Genomic DNA, 19,953 nt, shown 5'->3' with positions numbered 1-19,953 from the left:
ACCCCTTCCTCTCCAAGTACTTCTTCCAGCACCAGGACGTATTTCTTTAAAACCAAACTGAGATGAAGATTTAAAAAAAATTATTACAAGTACGTGGTCCTTAAATTCTTGAAACCCAGACGCCATCACAGTGACCTCAACTAACCTTAAATACCAGCATCCCCACCAAACAAAATACAAAGACTAAACTAACAACATTTGTGGCAAAAATAATAATTGTATATTTTACAGCAGGCATAACAAATTGTTTTACAAAATATTTATAAAGTGTTCCCACAAAAACAGTCATCTTGAATAATGCTTTTTAATGCAAAGCAAAGACTAGAAACAGCAACATTTGAGTGGAAAAAAAGAATCATCAAATAAGCTGTCTAAACCCAAAAATAGTAGTTTTTCATACACAGCCAACACACTTGCGTTTGTTCTAAATGGCTACGTTTTATTCAATCGCTCTGCCCAGCACAGATGCCATCTACTGAGACGATGTATTTTTTTCCAAAAGTGAATGCTGTTCTCACTGAAGATCTTGCCATACAACCGCAGAGAAGTGACCCTGCCTGCTGCAGTGGGCATCTAAGAGCACACCCAGGTTAGGCCCTGTGAGATGCTTTCCCTGTAGCACATATGACTCACGTCCATGGGTGACTGATTCTTGCATGCGTGGAAACCCCCATTTGCCCCTGCTTTCGTTGTACAAGCATGTCTACGTACAACTTTTGTGTGTTTTGGCGATGAAAAAACCACTTAGCTTACAGTGGTTCTATGGAGAAAAGTCCTCTGCTTGTTTGTTTAAAGAAGAGAGAGAGAGAGAGAGAGAGAGAGAGAGAGAGAGAGAGAGAGAGAGAGAGAGAGAGAGAGAGAGAGAAATATAATTAGTCATTGATTTTTATGCTTTTGCATGCCAGAAAGAGACCTCCTAAGGGCTAGACCACTGCATTTACTTTCTCTATAATGCTGCCTCCTCTGATGCGACACGGGACCCCTGACCCTCCTGCTCTTCTGGCAAAAGCTGCAACATCCAGCACAGAACTTATTTAGGTCTGCAGTGGAAATGCTTCATGTTTACCTGAGGCTACAGTTTGTCAGCCTTAATGAGGATTTTATTTGAGCCCATAAATTAAAATTGATTCATTAGTGACTGCCTTAAGCTCCATAATTTCTTTAATTTTATGAAAAGATTAATAAGAGCTGATACGCTTGCTCATCGGGCTGTTTTGCTGGATAATAGATAATCCAGAGGGCTGGGATGTTCTTGTGCTTTCTAGTTGAAAGACGACAGTTATCACAGCAAGTGACTAGTTTTATCATATACACAGAAAAACAATTTTATTAACAAAAAGGATAACTTTGCTGCCCTCAACCTTGTTACTTACAGACAGGTGGCTTGGCTGGGATATCACAGGTAGCTTGGGCTGTGCGAGTGGGCAGCCTTCCAGGAGAGGCTTTGAACATCATCCAAATTTCACTTTCAACAAAAATGCTTTACTGGGCTCAATGTGCCTTTCAAAAACCAATTGCACTGGCCTAATCAATAGTCTCTCTGGCTGTAGTGACAGCCCTGACCACGTTACATACAATAAGAGCAATGGATCAAAGACTTTTCAAAATCATGAGTCGGGATCTAAAATCATGAAGAATGGGAAGTGGGGGGGAGGAACAGACACATTCAGGGTTCATCTGCCATGTGTTTTCTTTCTTTCTGTCTGTAAGGAAGCATTTGCTTTGAATGGCCAAGCATTTCCTTGCGGATGTTTCTTTTTCATGGAAGAACCTGGACACAAAAACCAGAAGCAAAAACATGCAACCTAGAAAGCTTCAGTTTCACAATCAGTATTTCAAAACTTAGTTTGGAAGCCAAAGGCTGTGAACACCAGCTTTAACCTCCCCAAATGCATGCTGCCTTCACCAAAGAGAGTAAAAAGCACTACAATATAGAGGGTTGAGTGGGGAACTCAGGATACCGATATGGGCTTTTCCCCCCAACTCCAGCAAGTCCTGAAGTCTCCTTGCACATCCCTGGATTGGGGGATGGCAAAGCACTGAGCCTACAAAGGAACTTCAAAAGAAGGCAAGACCGAAGTGTCAGTGGCACCTTGTGGGGGGAAACAGCAGCAAAACAAATGAAAAACTCTCAAATAAAAGCTCAAATACAATGTGGTGTCAGTACCTCACACAATTTGCAAAAAAGAGCTCTCAGGAAAAAACCCACCAAGACCAGAAAAACTCAACCTCTTCTCTTTTGCATACGCATTTCATATAGGCAGTAAAACTATGTCCAGCACTCAGCACTTTGAGTTTCCACTTATCACCTCAGGGTGAAACATGCAAGTTTCCATTCCAGCACACCTAAGGGAAGAAGGCAATTTGGGCTAAAAACCTTAGAAAAAACCTAATACCTGTTCAATCAAATTTTACTGTCACACATCAGGCTACGAAAACTTTAAGAGAAGAAAGAGGTAAAAACCACTTATCGTTAAAGCTCTGGTTGCTATGCTTTTGCTCATACTTTTCCCCCTCCTTTCACAACAGCTTCTTGGTCCCTTCAGTTTTGTCATATTTCTTTCCAGGTAGATTAAAGACCCACGTGACACTAAGTGACAAACAAGAGTGACGTAAAAAAGGAGATACGTAAAACAAGATGCATCTGTAGCCTTGAAAAGGGAGGGGGAAAAACCCCCATGTAATCATGCCTTACTTCATTCCCAGCAAACCAGCCCATGAGCTCTTCTTTGTAAATCACAGAATTACACATTGAATTCTGTTTTTTCTTGGTGCTTGGGTCTTAGCCATACTCACTCCAAACTCCTGCAAGTGGTGAGGCTCAGTGCTGGGTATTGACCTTTCCAGTCCATGTGACAAGGATCCCTTGTTTTATTTTTATTTTGGGGTTTTTTTGGTCGCCCTCGCCCCCCTTTTTTTTTTCTTTTCTTTTTTTCCTCTTTTCTTGAAGGAAACCTTTACTAACTACTGGAGATACAACTCACAGTGAGAATCAGCACTGCACCAGCCAAGTATAAATCTGTCTCTTCTATAGGGTAATCATAGGAACACTACACAGGCCCTTTAGCTTTATGCTAGAAATGGCAGCTCTGCCCTGTCCTTGATTCCCCTCCGACAGGGCAGGAACCATGTGCATTGCTGGCTCTAGCATAACTGTACTCTGGAAAACAACAGTCACCTTTTTTACATCCATCTATACCTCTTATTAGCACCTTTTGACAAGCGCCTCTTATTTCTAGCACTGATTCATCAGCTCCTTCAAACAAAAGTACTTCTCTCCTCTGCATTGCCCTCACGCCTCAACTTTCCTAAGTGACCTCTGGCCTCTCAGGGTATTTTCTCATTCTCCATGTGCTCTAACAGCAAGTAAACAAGAGAACTGTAGGAGGAATCTGTGAATCTGAGGTACTAGATAGACAATTTTATGTCTATTAAAAAAAAAGCAGCTTCCATTTTATTAGTTTGTACAACATTTTAAGGCAAATGTTCTGGAGACATGGAAGAATTAAAGGAGTCCCCCAAGTTGTTTTAGCTCCCCTTATTGCTACTTATCATGGAATCTGACACGGAATTTATTGCTATTCTGTTGTTTGGGGGTTGTTGTTTTTGGGGTTTTTTGTTTTGTTTTGTTTTGTGTTTTTTGGTTTTTTTTTAAATTTTGAAGTCCTTATTTGTACCTGCAATCTCATTCCTCTCTCCCCGTTGCTCCCTGAAGCGCAAGGTGGGCACATGAAGATAGAGTCTGCTTCTCAGACATCTTGAGCATCTTGGGCCACCTCTGTAATTGCTGCTGGGATTCGTGGACACTTTGCCTAGACCACGAGTGTCCACACAGCTCAACAGAAATAACTCACTGTGCTGTCATAGCATTCAGGCTATCAAGGCAAAAAGCCTACTGCATTTTCCATTTTGCAAGATATGGAAAAAGTGACTTGCCAGTGACTGGGTTTCTCTGTAAATGCTTGCATCAGTGCAAAGTGTGTTCAATGAAAAGGCCAGTATCTCACATCTACTTTGCCAAGCAGAGATGCCTAACAAGAACAACCAAGAGATCAGAAACCAAAGCATAACCCGAGATCTGCATTTTCACCCCGCTTTAAGAGACCAACAGCAACGTACATTCCTGTACGTTCAGGAAAAGAGAACACTGCAAACCCTCCTAAAAATCAGTCCGAAGCACCCAGCAGCCTTTAAGCACCCAGCATCTCATAAACAGAAGTTCATGTTATTCACATATATGTTTTGCAGAAGAAAAATTACCTCCTGGGAAAAGTGTAAATTGTCCCAGACACAGGAGGAAAAAAAGAAGAAAAAAAAAAAAAAAAAGAAAAAAAAAGAAAAAAAGGGGTTCTTTATGCCTTCTTTCCAGCTACATTTATTCTCACTTATTAAGGTACCTGCTTTGTCTTTCAGATATGGAAAAATATTTATCCTAGAAGAGAGGTGTCGATCCAGTGTAACAAATACACTGTAACAGAAAACATGGATTAGTTTTGCAGAACTTCTTCAAGTTCCAGTGGAAAATGACTTTCAGGAGTTTTAATGTGAAACAGTAATAATAATTCATGCGGCATTTGTTTTGCATTTATAGCACTGGGACTGAAGGAAGGATTTGAGTTCAGAACCAGCTGCAGGGCTCAACTCTGCTTGCAACTCTCAGTTCAGACTTAAAAAAACCCAACCCAACACCAAAACTTCATTTCCCTTCAGCAAACTTCCAATCCTTCTCCCTGGCAATATTTTTACGATTTTTAAGTGACAAGGTCATCTTGTAATAGTGAGGCAGAAACATTTTAAGACATAAACAGCTGCTTATTCCTGCTCTGACATCTTTTATTTTTTCTAATGCTGACATTGTTCATACATTTACCAAAAGAGAAAGAAAGAAAAAAGTAATAGTTTGGCAGGTGATGTTTATTTTAGGCCTTTCCAGAAACGTTAATAGCACAGACATGTCAACAGCATCAGGCTAGACACGTCTGGGGCAACGTTTGCCAGAACAAAAATGCAAAGACAGCATAAAATAATCAATCCCAAACAAAAGGTTTTTAGCATTAGTCATTGCAGGCGCAATACCAGTAAATCCTTCAGTTCCCCATCCAGGTGGAGACCATTTGCCCATGGGGGCAGACGCCCATCATGGTAGGGACACCAGGAGAAGAGCAATCAGAAATTTGTGCACAGTTCCACAACAAGCCTAGAAGCTCAAATATCCATTTCATCCCCAACACTCCCTCTTTTTCTTGGCCCTTATCCTCTAGAGACAAACCCTTCTGAGGTGGAGCAATGCTTTCTGCATCACTGTGGCTGGGACCTCCTGTGAACAGGGAGTACTGGAAACCACTACAAATGGGGAAGCCACCCACTCCCTTCTGAATCTCCAATCAGGCCATCGGAGTCCAGGACTAGGCTCTTAAATACCATGAAGACTGGAAAATTTCAGGCTACGTGACCATGAGCTTGGATTTGTACAGAAAGCACTGAGCTGTCATATCCATCCCTTGCTGCTGCTGCTGCTGCTAACAAACCCTGCTTGTAGCTGGTGCTACCCTCCACTTACAGCAACTTATAACAAGGGATTCTTAATGCCCACGTGTGCCGACCAATCTGGTTCACCTGCATTCATGAGCACCAATCGCCAAAACCCAAAGATAGTCTTTCGCTCTCCCCTCAACTGAAACACCTACTTTACATAGACTTTATTTTTTTTCGGCAAAGACGAGGCAGCCATCACGTGCCTAGGCATGCTAATATAGCCAAGACATCAATATCTAAGCCTCTTTCTCAAGGTCTATTATACTTTCCTAATGGTTTTACAGTAAGAGACAGACTTAATTCATTATCCTTCATGGCAACGCTGCAAGACATCCTTTTCCTTCTCTGGAACACAAAAATCTCCTCTCTGGATGACTGCTTTAAGAAAGAGGCTGTCACAGCAAATAGGTCAGCCAGGAGTGTGTTCTCCTCTGTCAATATGTGATATTTCCAAATCAACCCTTTAGGAAGGGCCAAGAGAAAAAAAATAAAATAAAATTAATGCCCTGGAGAAAGTAAACAGGAAGCAAAGAGAAATTTCACTCATAAGTGGAGTTAACTTGATGGCTTGCAAATAAGGGGAAAAAAAAATAAAAAAAGGCAAGCAGAGAAGGGAGGCAGCAGAGGGTAGAGAAGGGAGAACAGAACCGCAAGCCCTAAGAAAAGCCTTTGGTTCACCACATTTGCTTTCAATAACGTGCTGCACAAAAGCAAAGCTAAATCCTTCACCTATTTAGCTTCCAGAAACAAAGAATTCCTCAACAGAATCTTTTTTGGCCTCCGCAAAACCTTAAAAGCAAAGGATCTAATGATGGGGAAATGAAAATCCAGTTTCTCTAACATTTTCTTCATTATGAATGGGCCTTTTTATCGATCTTTCAGAGCACAGAGAAGCTGGCTTTCCAACCTCTGCTGTGATATGATTATCTGCGGTGTTTAATGCTAGCACAGACGAGTCCCACTACACATTGCATTTTCTTGTTTTATTGACAGATTTTAATTATCTATCCAGGTACTAGAGCTGTCAGATAGGCTGCTTCTTATGTGATCAAACTAATACGAGGAGAGGCAGAGCACTCCAGTTGCAGCCTCACCAAGCGCTTTTGTGGAGATACACCAATCAGATACATTTAAACTGCTACGGCTATTGTAAAACCTTACGATGTTTGATGGGGAAAGACAATCCTCTTCTATGGCCTCAATCCATTTTGTTCCTCTGATTATTATTTTATATTGAGCAAAGCGAAATTGAAGAAAAACAAACCACCAAAACCACACCAAAACCCCAGCCAGCCAAACAGCAGAAAAATCCTGCAGAGCAAAACCAAATCCGAGTTGCAAAGGTCACTGAGGGGACCACCTTGATATATTATGGAAGCAAGATGGAAAACAGGTCCTGGAAATAATTTAAACACTAGTTTTATGCAGGAAAAAAAGAAAAAAAAAAAAAGGAAAAAAAAAAAAGCAATTACGTTGTTTCAACTCATTGATAAGGCCCTTAAAATTTAACAAGAAGCATTTAACAGCAAATTCACAAGATTTAACAAGTTTAAAGGCAATTTGGGGCACCCCTGCACATAGTACATCTGCTCTGCTGCCAGGGACTCCCCAGTTCAGGAATCTGAGGTCTGGGCAAGGACCTGCCAGCATCATCGCCCTCCAATGGCGGGTGCCCCCAGGCAATGAAAGCTTTTTCCTCTGTGCTTTGTCATGTAACATCTCTTACATTTTATAGTTTCCTTGGATTGCTTTCTATCCCATTTCTTTATGATTAACGCAGTGAGGAGGGCAGATGAAATCCTCAAAGGCAGCTAATGTGTACCCCAACAGGAAAACCTGCCAAGTGCCTTGTGTTAATGTGCCTGGCTACAGCATCCCAGCAGCAACAGGGAACCTGAACGCAAGCCTAGTGGAAGAAACACTCATCGTTAGTGCAAGAATGACAAAATGACAATCTGTCCAAGACACTGGGTATATTTGGACAAAAGGTCTGGGTCAGCATGGAAAACAGATCTGCACCGAGCACGTCTAAAGCAGTCATGGTGTTGCTCCAGCTGCAAGGAGCTGAGGACACAGGCAAGGCCAGGTTTGTAATGTAGGCTAATGTCTTTTATTGGATGCCGGTCTGAAAACAAACCCAGGCAAGCCTTAAGGCTGCAAAGCTCATCTTTTAAAGAACTACATCCGCCCTTTTACAGGTACTCTACTTCTTCCAACTCCATAAACTTCTGTAGCACCGTAATAAAAATCCACTTTGCAAAACACTGACAGGGTATTTACAGAGGAGAGTAAACACCTAAAACAAACCAACTAATAAAAGGCTTGTCGGTCTAGCCAGAGTTAACACTAGTTAAAATAACTGTGAATAGAAAACAATCTGGCTTTTAATTTGGGTTAGAAGGTCAAACTAAAGGCTAGAGGAGGTCTGGGCTGAATTTCAGCTGGCACTCCCCATTACTTTGTCTTCATTGCCATTTTAATACCAGTCCATGTGAGTTAAAGCCCATTTTTTCTTCTTCTTTAGTGCAGCTAAGTGGCAAAGGATTATTTTCTGTATAACAGCTCTGAAGCGTGTTCAGACCCGGAGTCTGCAGCACAGGGATCCAATGCTGTGCCAGACACCAAAGTGCTGCAGCCCTGTAGCACTGCAAGTTACGAACCTGTTGCTCAGCACTGGCTGAGCAAAAAGCAAATATGAACGTGAACATTTAGAAACCTTTTAAATATACTAACAAAAAAGAAAAGAAAAAGATATTCTGTCCTGTTAAAAAAACAGTGTTACTTCCACTGCACCCCCTTTCACTAACTGTCATGTCTTCTTGAAGCACAAGGAATTACACAGCCCATAATAACCACAATGCTGCCACTTACTGTCACCAGCCAATGCCCCCATTCCAGCCACTGACTGATTCCTGCAAAAGGAAAAACTGAGATTAGAGAATATTGTCTCTAAATGGGCTATATTAATCTGTATTCATGGGCTGGTAGGTTTAATGTATTAGCCTTTCACCTCTGCGAATAGGGTTAAAGAAAGGTTTTGGGCCAAAAAAATTTGTATTGCACTACATCTCAAATTTGACATAATAATTGAATGACTGAATGAAACAAAAATGAATACATCCAAACAGTGCGGGAGGTCAAAGCTGGCCAACTCCCTGATGAACTCAAGAGTGAACTGAAGGCATCGATGCAGCACTGTTTCTAAAACCCAGAGAAACCTCTCTCTTCATCATTCTTGCCAATGGCATGACACCGAGGTGATTTTTAGGTAAAGGTCCACAGATTTTAGTTAAGGAAGCAACTGCCCCTCAACCTCTTGAGGGGGCAAGCTTCCCAGCCAAGTGAGACGTAGGATCAACATGTGACAGGTTATGCCTTTAGCATCATGGCTAAATCAGTTCAGACAAAAAGATAACATTAGTGAGTAAAACAAACAGCCTGCCAGGGTCATATGTTGTTAATACAGCATCTGTTAATGGCGCCTGATTTTGTACAGCACCTTGTGCATAGGAGTCTTGGCCCCTGTCTGTGTCTCAGGCATTAAACCAGTACAAATAATAATCACAAACAAAGCAAACTTTCTCAAAAAAATAATCCTCAAATGAACTAAATACGTTTTTGATATTTAAAAGGGATTTTTTTTTTTAATTCCAACGTAGCCAACTCTGCCTCTTTGATCTTCAGCCCAAAGCTTGAATAAAGGCAGCCTGCACTTTGATTCTAAGCTCAAGAGAAAGCACGGCGTCACAAAACCTTCATAAGCTTCCCAGTCCAGCGTTGCCCAGCCAAAGCATATATGGAAGCAAATGGTAAGGGGAAAAAAACAACAAAGCCTAATCTTAGATATGTTACTCGAAACTGCCATTGTGAAGTTCCTCAAAACGTCTAAACATAGCACTGAACTTTCTGTGGCTGCATGCAGAAACATGGGAGGGGGTAGAGGGATGCATTTTTGAGAACATCTGTTGAGCAGCTCCAGTGAGGCTTTCTCATACTATGCTCAGCACTAAGCTGGGGCAAGTCAGGGATCACACACCCCTGCCCTCCTCACTTGTCCTTCCTGGGGTAGTTTTCAGCAGATCTCTCCATCTCAGTTTTCAGCTACATATGCCCACCAGCTCTTCTCCTGCCCCACCCTATCTGGTGACCATCCTGAAAGGGACACTACTTGCTCATTACATACCTTATCTGCCTTTAAAATACATGGTTAAAATATATGGCTAAAAAGACTATCCTGAGAACAAAAACTATAGGAAACAAGCCTCTGAACATCTGTGGGACAACAACTGGCAGGAACAGAGCAACCTGGTTTCTGCAAAACCTCGAGTCTTTGTGAAGATGAGGAAAATACTTTGTTAGTGGAGGATTGACTATTTCACACTACAGAGCCTGCCTAATGCTGCATTCACAGAATTAAACTTCCTGTACATAAGAAAACTTCCTTTGAGGAAGGCCAAGTTTTCCAGAAAGGCTCTGCCTCCCACCAGAGCTGAATTTTTCCAAAGAGCTTGGATCTTGGAGGAGCTACAAAAAGAGTCAGCTGTTTGAGCATGGCCCGGGACTCCTTGGTTCTCATGAAGAGCAGTGAAGCTGCTGGCTACTAAGCATTTTTCAGGCAGCAGGCTGTGTCATGGAGTGCCTAACCACTTTGGTAATCTAACCCTGATAGCTCTACAGAAAAAAAAAAAAAAGCCTGCCTGGGATAGCAGGGGAGCCTTAGGTGGGGCAGAAACTGGGAAATCCACATTCCAGAGAGTGGAGCATGTCTCTGGCATGTCAACTTTAAAATATGTGACTGATGCTGCTCAGACATACTAGCTGAAGTCCAGGGAGATGGATGAAAGGGGTAAAGATGCAGGATAAATTCATCAGATGTCTCCATAAATCATTTCTATAGTTCACATTTGTTCTCTGGCTTTCATTACTTACATTTCTAAAGCCACTGGGTGCCTTGGTGCAGTGGATCTAATAAAAAGGAAGATAAATTTTAACATCCCTTTTTGAAACATCTTAAAATGATCCAGCTTTCTTCTGAATGTTAATGGCAAGCATTACAAGAAACACACTGTCTCAAAACAATTCACTGGGGCTGGAAGCAAAAGCAGAGTCCTGCTGTAGCCTGGAAATTCACAGTCCTGGTCCCCCCCCACAACTGCTATAAAAGATCTTATTTCTAAGCCTAATGTTTTGTCAGCCTTAATTTTGTCCCTGAATCCTGCCATTCTCTTTGCGAAGACCCTCCGACTCAAGGGCGAAATTCCATACTCAAGAAGAGGAGGAAATATTTTCGGAGATTGGCAGTTTGGAAAAGAATTTGAGCTGCCTGACAGCTGTTCAGAGACGTGGGATGCCAGAGGGATCCCAGTGGAGCATACAGTATTACACACACACAGAGAAAATCATTAAAGTTTCTGTCTCTAAAGTTTCATATTTAGAAAAGCGAGGGGCATATCTGGAGAATTCTTGGGTTATACTAACAGCTAATGATATTCCCTTTGCCAAGAGCACAGCCCTGGGAAGCTCACCGACAGCGATGGGGGCCTGTGAAAATGCCAGCGGGTCCAGGCAGCATGGCGAGGGCGAGTGGGGAGAGCTGTATTTCCCTTTTTCCGTGCCACATCCCCGGGGGGGGCAGGAATGGAGCAGAGAGACTGCTGTTGCTTGGCTGGAGTTGTTCTATGACAGAAGCAAGGACCTTTATAACAGAGTTTAATCCGTCGCAGGTTAAACAAAACAAATGACTGCACAAGTGAGCAATTAAAGAGCATTCCACAACCAGCACTTGGAGAGCCTCACCATTGATTAATTAGGTTCAAAGGGCCAAGGCTAAACTCACAGTTCCCTGAGAAAGAGACCACTTAGCCCCTCTAAAAAAGAAAAAAAGAAGAAAAAATTAAAAAATTTTCAGCATTCTTATTTAACACTTGAGTATTAGTTAAACATCTGCTAAAGCAGTGAAACAATTACTTGGGACTGACCTACATTCAGCTGTATCGCTTTATTACATTCAGGAGAAACTTAATTAAGCTTCTGTTACTTAATAAAAGCAAAATAAAATCCTCCATTTTATGACAAGGAGCTGCACTGCTACAGCCATGTGAAGCTTTGAATTTGGCAGCGGGGTTCCCCAAGAGAGCGTGGCTCCCTCTATCATACTTCTCCTTGTTGCATTTAAGGGATAAGACGATACAGAATATTTGTATGCATTAATGCTCCTTGAGGCCGACTAGCTTGCTCTGCTAGCTACAACCAAGGTGAAGAGAGACTTTAGCCTCTGATACCTGCCCTGTTATCTTATGAGACCACTGTATGGGCCTACACATCATGGGCTAGGTCATGAATACTTCAGCCCTGCCAGGAGGAAGGCATCAACTATTCACTTCACTGTAAGAAGCAAAAAAGCAAACTCTTCCTAGGAAAAAACCCAAACATACTGTATGGCCGTATAGTTGCTCTTCCCCACAGGCTTGATCCATACCTCAGTGAATTCAGTGGGTGAACAGTTATTTACAGGCACCACTGAACCATTAACAGAGTCTGAGCTGGGTAGTGGGAGTGTACAATCAAGGATACTCCTCTATTAAGAAAATACACAGTTTCATCAGTTCATGTAACCAAAGAGACTCCTCAAGCCATCCACCCAAAGCCTCTGTTGATTATTAAGATTTTAAAACACTGTTAATAAAAAGGACCACCCCATACATGTGACCCCCACTCAGCTATACTCATCCACTGCAACTGTGCCCAATTTCTCTACAGGATCACCAGCCATATGCTACATCCTCACCACCCTCCTCCCTAAAATGCTCGTCTTACCCTCCTCCTGCCCTCACTCAAACAGCTCCTCTGCCTGACTTATCAAAAGATCCAATTTTCGGGAGAAAACCTGTCTCCAGCTTTGTACAAGTAATGAAAGCAAGCTCTTAAACTGTAAAGAGCTGGACAATAATACTCACAAGGCTTCCCAGACCCTCTGGACTCTCATGTAACTGACTGTGGATGCTCAGACAAACACTATAAGCTTTGGGGAGGTCATGGGAAAATTTCAGGGTGCACAAAAAGTGTCCCTTGCCGAGCAGAGGCTGTGGCCGGATGGCTCTTTGGTAATGGCACCACGGCCAGAAAATGACTTCTGGACACACACCGGCTCCTGCTGTGTTTCCCAGCCAAGGAGTAACTTGCCAACTGGCTTTTGGTCCTGCTGAACTCTGTGCTGGATGCTTGAAACCATGAATCTGCTACTGGACTTTTTGCCATGTCCAAGTCCATGTGTGCCCTGTTGACATTCATATTTATAAAGTTCCCTGTTCTTTCAAGGAGATGAAGACATGGGTGCAGAGGTGACAGTCACACTCCCCTGAGGACACTAAGGAGCTATTTCCCCAGTTTCATGACACAGGGGCCCTTGCATCAGCTCAATAACTCACAGAAATTAACCATTAATAATGCTGTAACACCTCCCAGGCTTAAAAAAAATCACAATAAGCTCTGAAGTCCTGCACCCCATTATGACCATTATTGCCAAGCATAGTAGTCTGATGATGCCTCATCCTTTGCACCTACTTTGTTCCTGCTCCCTGCAGTAGTCAGCACCACAGATTTTGTTCAGGATCTGAAAAAGTTGCATTTAATTCCACAGATAGACAGAAACCTTTAGTTCCCATCCTCTAGCAGAACACCCTTACAGTGGTGGGGTCTAACCTCTTCTCTTTGCAATGGGCTCCATTTTTTCTGAGTAACTGAGGAAGCATTGTGACAGGGGCTGAAAATGGCATCCCAGCTTTCTTGTGTATGTTGGACTGCTAGAATAAAACATCTGGCAGGCTCTGCTCCTATCTGGCTTGGTGAATATTTGACCAATTAACGTATAGGCAAGAGCAGCAATGGAAAACCCAATACATTTTGTTCCATATAATGCCACTAAAATTGTGGTGACTTAAAATCCAGCAATACTTCGGTAGTCCATTTTGCAGCCTGGCTGTAATGAGGAGCAGTGGTGAATGATATCTCAGGTGCTGGAGAGTAAGCGGTCTGGGGTAAGGACATCTAAACTCAGCTTCGGGGTTAAAGAAACTCTCCATATACTCACTACTGCTAATCTTGCAGGCAGTAAAAATAATAGGTGACTGACAGAATTTTATTTTCTTTGTTAGTGTAAACAAGACTAGCTTGTTAAGTCACAGGCGACATACAAATTCTTCTTTCTTTTTCTCAATGCATCTATGGAAAGTCAATTCTTTTCCAAATGTTGAGAAGATGAAGCTTTTCCTTACGTCATTGGGTGCCTTTAATAGTATTTATCTCACTCCTGTCTTTTTGAAGTCTTATGTATAAACAGCCAGTGCCCTTCAGTATAATGAATTAGCCAGTACAGGCATATGGACAGTGCTGAGAAACAGTTTAGTGCAAATAGATTGACAGGTGATCCCTAAAACATTGTCCAACTATGAAATTCCCTCTGTCCCAACCAGCCTCATCCTATCCATCACTCTCTGCAACCATGCAGTCTGGGAAAGAGATGCTTCACTTTTCCAGCTAATAGCTACCTACCTGCTAGTGCCAGGGCCTCGGGCTTGATCCTGCAGCCTCTGCCTTTACAAATCCTCTGGCAACTCTCTCAAAAAGCCAGTGAGCCTCATCTCACTTACTCCAATATGACTGAGTAAATAAATAATGCTATTTATGCACTGCACACCATTTGTCAACCCATTTGTCATTTCCGATCTTTCATTGCTCATGCAGTAAAACTATATGGGATTTTACTCAAACCTCCCTTGCAGGTGTGATAAATGCTTTATTTATACAGCAGCATTTCATCTCACAGAACTGTTACTATGCACATACAGGTCTTTAAGTCCCCGTTTGGTGTAAGCAGTAGGTGTAAAGAGAGATGAAAGCTAGAGGCAGCACCATAATTAAAGCCAAGGGGCGACTCATGGATGGCTCAGCTAAAACTGGGGAATGTGTGCCAGAGAAAACATACCACTTCTTCTGAAGTGTTCACTCCCCATCATCAAGCAAGGTGAAAAACATGGACCCATTCTCAAATACCTTCTTAAAGGTCAGTGTGACACTGTCAATCCCCATTAGGCTTATCAGAGCATCCACAACATCAGCACCTGCTGTATCTGGCAAGCACATCATTTCCAGGAAAATCATCTCTCATTGACTTCCCCCAATCAAAACTTTGCTCCTGAACTGAAAAACTTGGAAGCGGACACTGCTACAAATTACAGTTGAGTGAGCCATGAATAAATTCCATTGGGCAGTGTCTTCTAGGGGCCAGAAGACCAGAGAGGGAGCAGGAAAGGAGCCTCTATTGTGACTACTGCTGCAAGGCACAGGAACCTTGGGGGGTGGGGGGGCATCTCTGCTCTTCTGCAAATGGGGAAGCATTATACTGACCTCCCTACAAAGTCTTTTGAGAGCCACAGATGAAAAAAAAATACTACCTTTATTACTATTTACTGATGTGTGAAATCTGCTACCCAAACCTGCCGAGACCTACAGGGTCTCCTCTGGAAGCAAAGCACCGTTGCAATGAAGGGCATCAGAATCTGTCCCTGGTTTCTACTTTGCATCACAGTGATCACAGAAAGGCTTGAGTTTCATTCAGTCATGCCATGGAGCACACCAAATGTTTCTGTGGCTTACAGGAGCTTCCATTTGACTCAGGCCAGTCTGCAGTAAAACCAGTAAAGGATCAGCCCCGAACCAATCCCTCTGTTTCTTGGAAGGAAATTCCTTGGGAGTTTTTACCGTAAGTGCAAAATCTCATCAGTCCCAGCAACTCCTGCTTGCTTCAGATAAAGCTGCAAGAGCTACCATCAATTCTCACGTTTTTGAGGGTGTGGGGCAAAGAAAAGGTGAGAGAAACAGCTATGGACCAATTTCAGATACCCTGATATCAAACCTCTTCTTCCTCCAATTTCTTTTTAAATTTCAAGGGGAGGGGGGGAATTCATAAAGAGCTGTGTAAACAGATATCAGACTCATGTTTATTGCCTAAGCAATAAAAGATTAGAATTGACAAATGGAGAGGTTTTTGGAGACACAGATGCTACAATCATTTTAATATAATTTGGATTTCCAAATCAGTAATTACTCTATCACATATTTATAATTTTGTAGATGCTACTAGAAATGCTGATGTCTTTTTCTATGCATAGTAATGAGCAACAACAAGGGCTGTTAATATAAAGCCTGTAATGTTTGTATTCATATGTAAATAGGTTATGTAAACGTTTTAGACGTTTCTCACTAAAATGCTGAGTCCTAATCTGAGTGGCTCCATTCCTAAACTAGAAAATCGCACACTGCATAGAAATTGTTTACTAGTCTGTCAGCAAAGCCACCAAAGCAGCAAGCTGAATTTATAGGAGGATTTACATCTCTCCATTAGACGCAATATCAGAGTAACTGGCAACCTATAAATGCCCAGATAGATATGCAGGTTGATATGTAGAAATTCAGTTGCTTACGCATAGTGGCACACACATTCAGCACACGTGCACCTTCTGCGTACACATATGCACAAGCACAGGCACCCTTTTGGGAGATTGTTTGAGGAATGCAGTAGTGTTTGATTTAATTAAACTAATTTAGCTAAGCTGATACAAACCCCTGGTTAAGAGTGACAGAATCAGTTTAGTTTCTACCTGGTCCTAATTGACTTATGATAAAACTGAATAAGGCACATTAAAACACCAACACATGTCTCCAAGCACAAGCAAATTACACAAATTTAAAACCACAACTTTAGTTAACTCCAAATGATGCTAGGGATGGCAGAGAAAAAAAAGAAAGTGGGCTAAAATGCTCTAGGGCCACGCTTTCACCTCAGGATGTTACCATTTTTTTTGCCTCCCCTTCCACTCTAGCACTCAAAACTGCAGTCTTCCTGTGTCCCACCTGGTACACAGAGAGCTTGGTGGAATGGCCTATGGGGCTTACACAGGCCACAGCTGGAGCATGGATACACCACCATGGTACTGTCCTTTACAGGACCTGATGTGCCTACTGAAGCAAAACCCTGGGTCTCCCTCTTCTTTGAACATCATACAACTAACTTACATTAACTTCAGTGAGATCTGCTGTCAACTCTGTAAGGCAGAGATTCACATCTTGAGACTTCTTCTTTGGTGTCTCTAACAAACCACATCCAGCCTCATCCCTTTCTCTTCCTTCTTGAACATATATACTTGCAAAGATGATTTAGTGCCAGTAAAGGCTTTGGAAAGACAGCTCAGAGACCCCCACAGCTCTGCTATAGCACATGAGTAACTCCCATTTGCATAGGAGACAATAGATGTCTTCTCTTCATCAACAAAAATGAAATGGAAATGACAACAAGGAAGCAAACATCCTGCTGTTGCTCCAGCAACTTTCAGCATCTGCTATCTAGGGATAGTATTTTCAAGATCTGTTCAGTCCTTTGCTTTTGATGAGGCTGCTAGAAGTTGCCAGCAGCTACTGGTGTTTGGACATTTCTCTCTCCTGACTTCCCTGCTCCTCTTTCCTCCCCACTTTGCCTTTGCTCCACTTTGAAGCACTCTCACACCACTCCTGGAACGGTATTAACACCTGAAGAGCCAAGGTACATTTATTTCTCATGCAACCGTAGCTTTACTTATCCTGCCCTCTTAACCACTGCCTTCAAACAAAGCAAAGTAATATCAGTCATGCCACAAAACAAAAGGGAGAGAAAAGCCCAAAATCCATACCCAAGTGGTTGAATAATTGCCATTTCCCCAGTGAGCTGCAGTGATGTGGGATGACCTGTGACAAACAAGGCATTTCCACTGGAATTAGGAGGAAGGAAAAAAAAAAAAAAAAAAAAAAAGCAGATAGCTCTGCAGAAAAAGCGCAATAAATTTCTCCAGGCCACAAGAGTAGACTCTATCACTCCCCTACCAAGAACAGTTACTCACAGGAGCAAAATTAAGAAGACTACCAACTAGGTGAGTAAATCCATGCCCATTTTGTTTCCAAGGAAAGAAATTCACCCTGGCAAGGCTCTGTTTGTACACTGGAATAACAGTATTGATTTCGGCAGTTATTCCAGTGCCCCAGTGCAGGAATACTGAAGTGAATCAAACCCGCTGTGGTTTTGCCCCTGTGATTACCTTTGCGCTAAGGAGTACCGGGATAGCGAGTGCTGAGAAACTGGGTCACAGGCTGCTTTAGGTTTTTTATACCCTTTTAAAGGGGACACTCTTGGATGTGATAAATGGTCAGCACTTTCTTGTGATGATGTAAGTGTTAAAACCTGGTTGTATCTGAAAAAAATATGGGAGTGAAAGTCATTTTGTCTGTTCACCTGGAACTTGTTACATCAAGTGAAATAGCAGACAAGCACTCACAGCAAAATGAAAGCTCTTTGCTCCTGTTTGGTGAACCTTCGCCTACAAATTTTAGGAGGAAAAAGTAAATAATGGGCCATATGGCACATTTGCTCAGCAGCACTGGTGGTCTGACATTACTGTGTTACTTTATTATAGCTGTACACTTACCAAATCTGACCAGATTTCTCATTACCTAACCGTTTCCAACAAGGATGATTATTTTTACTACATCAGTCCAATGAGAGACCCCCACGGGGGGGATCAAAGTGCCCCCTCGGTTTTGAAACACAACCCCTGACCTGATGAGTTTGCAGTCTAGCCTGCAGACTCTGCAATAGCCTTGATGCTCAAAACGATGCTCTGAAATCAGGGAAGCATCAAGGACCCTTGTGCCACCCGAGAGAGGACTTTGTCTGGAGAAGCTAGCCTCTGTCCAAGGTCTGCACAAGGAGCAAAGTCAGCAAATTGCTTTAACCGTCTCTGTTAAAAGTATCACAAATGAGGAATCCTGTTTAGTATTGCATTTAATAAAAATAATGCTTGCTTCATAAAAGCCTCTTCTTGATATAGCCATATCCAAACTAAACCACTTCAACAACACTGAGAAGTAAATGATGCTAGTAAGAGAGGGCTTTTGCTGGCAGAGCTTTCCTCATTCTCCCTGTAAAACCGGCTACCCTGGCAAAACAAATTATTTGCTAATAGGTCTGTTCCTAACATATGACTCCTAATGGCACGGCACAACGTCATCTCATGCTGTTAACCAACTGCATTGGCAAAACAGTCCAATGCAGACCAGCCTGCAGATTGGTGACCAGTGTTGTTTTCAAAGGCTTCCCCCTCATGTCAGGAAAATCCGCATTCACCCTTGATTCCTTCAGTGCCAATAGTCCCGTAAACATCTGCTCTCAAGACCGTCTCTCTGCATTACTTCACAACATAATTACAAGGGCACAAAGCTGGAGCCTCCCTCACCACCCGCTCCAAATCCTCCCTTACAGAGCCTGCCTTTTCCTGTATTGCCCTCCATTTCAGGCAAATCCTGACTACAGCAACACAAAGGGAATCAGACACGTTTGTTCAGCTGCAGCCTGACCATCACCAACAATATAGAGACTGAGCGCTTGTATTTGTCAAGGCCTCTGCTTGATTTTTTTTTTTTTTTTGCTATTGATGTTAAACAGGAAGCTGAAAAGTCTGTAACTATTTCACCAACTAAAAAATTACAATGGTCTTCTGCAAAAGCTACTAAGAAATTCCATTTCTCTCTCAGTTACAGCTGCTACACTTTCTTGCATGAAAGATACTGCTCCAGAAGATATTTAGGTCCCTATTGATTCATCCTAAATCCACTTGGCTGTGGATGGGAGAGAAAGCAGGAACGAAAACCGAAGCAGGAACAGGTTCATAAATCTGTACCACACTTTAGAGGGCTGTGAGGAACCTTTGTCTTGTCAACTCATCTGTTTAATTGAAGAATTTTAATCAAAGTGCAGTTCTAGAAACCACAGGTTAATGTGGACAAAAGATAAGAATAATTAAACAACTCAATCTGAAGCTCGTCTGTCATCAACTTCTAAGTACACTGGAGCATTTAGATAGTTTTATCTTGCATATTTAGTGAGCCAGACCCTTAGCAGGTCTCAGTCAATAAAGATCCCATGGAGCTACCACTGATCTCTGACGAAAGCAAAGCTATTCCCTTCAAACCCTGCACTGCTCCAGTCTGTGCTTCTTCAGACACTCGCACGCATCCATAGGAACAACCACCGTGTGGTTTCTTATCAACATGGTTAAATCCAAATAGTTGTCACAGCCAAATATTTTTAAGGGTCTGTTTTCTCTTGGAAAATGATGAACTATTGAATCAAATTGTAGGGTGGGAACGTGTTGATTCACACTGTCACTTAGGAAAAAGCTTTCCAGTTTAAAATATATTTATGTGTTCTCATTAAAACAGATTATGTAGTTTTGAAAAGCAAAATATTCTGATTCAACAGAAACATTTCTTTCAACAAAAAATCGGTCTTCTGGACAATTTACAAATGTTTGATCTTGCGTTGATTCAGAACTC

General features: G+C 42.2%; 1 protein-coding gene across 19 annotated transcripts in view; it reads right to left on the bottom strand.

Annotated features, from left to right (window-relative positions):
• Positions 1–19,953, bottom strand: part of ADGRL3 (adhesion G protein-coupled receptor L3) — a 268,359-nt gene that overhangs the window by 212,900 nt on the left and 35,506 nt on the right. The window lies entirely within an intron of this gene.

Source organism: Leptosomus discolor, chromosome 4 (assembly GCF_034619465.1).
Source record: "Leptosomus discolor isolate bLepDis1 chromosome 4, bLepDis1.hap2, whole genome shotgun sequence".
Lineage (NCBI taxonomy): Eukaryota > Metazoa > Chordata > Aves > Leptosomiformes > Leptosomidae > Leptosomus > Leptosomus discolor.
The sequence above is the reverse complement of the archived record's forward strand: the minus strand, read 5'-3'. Positions and strand labels throughout refer to the sequence as shown.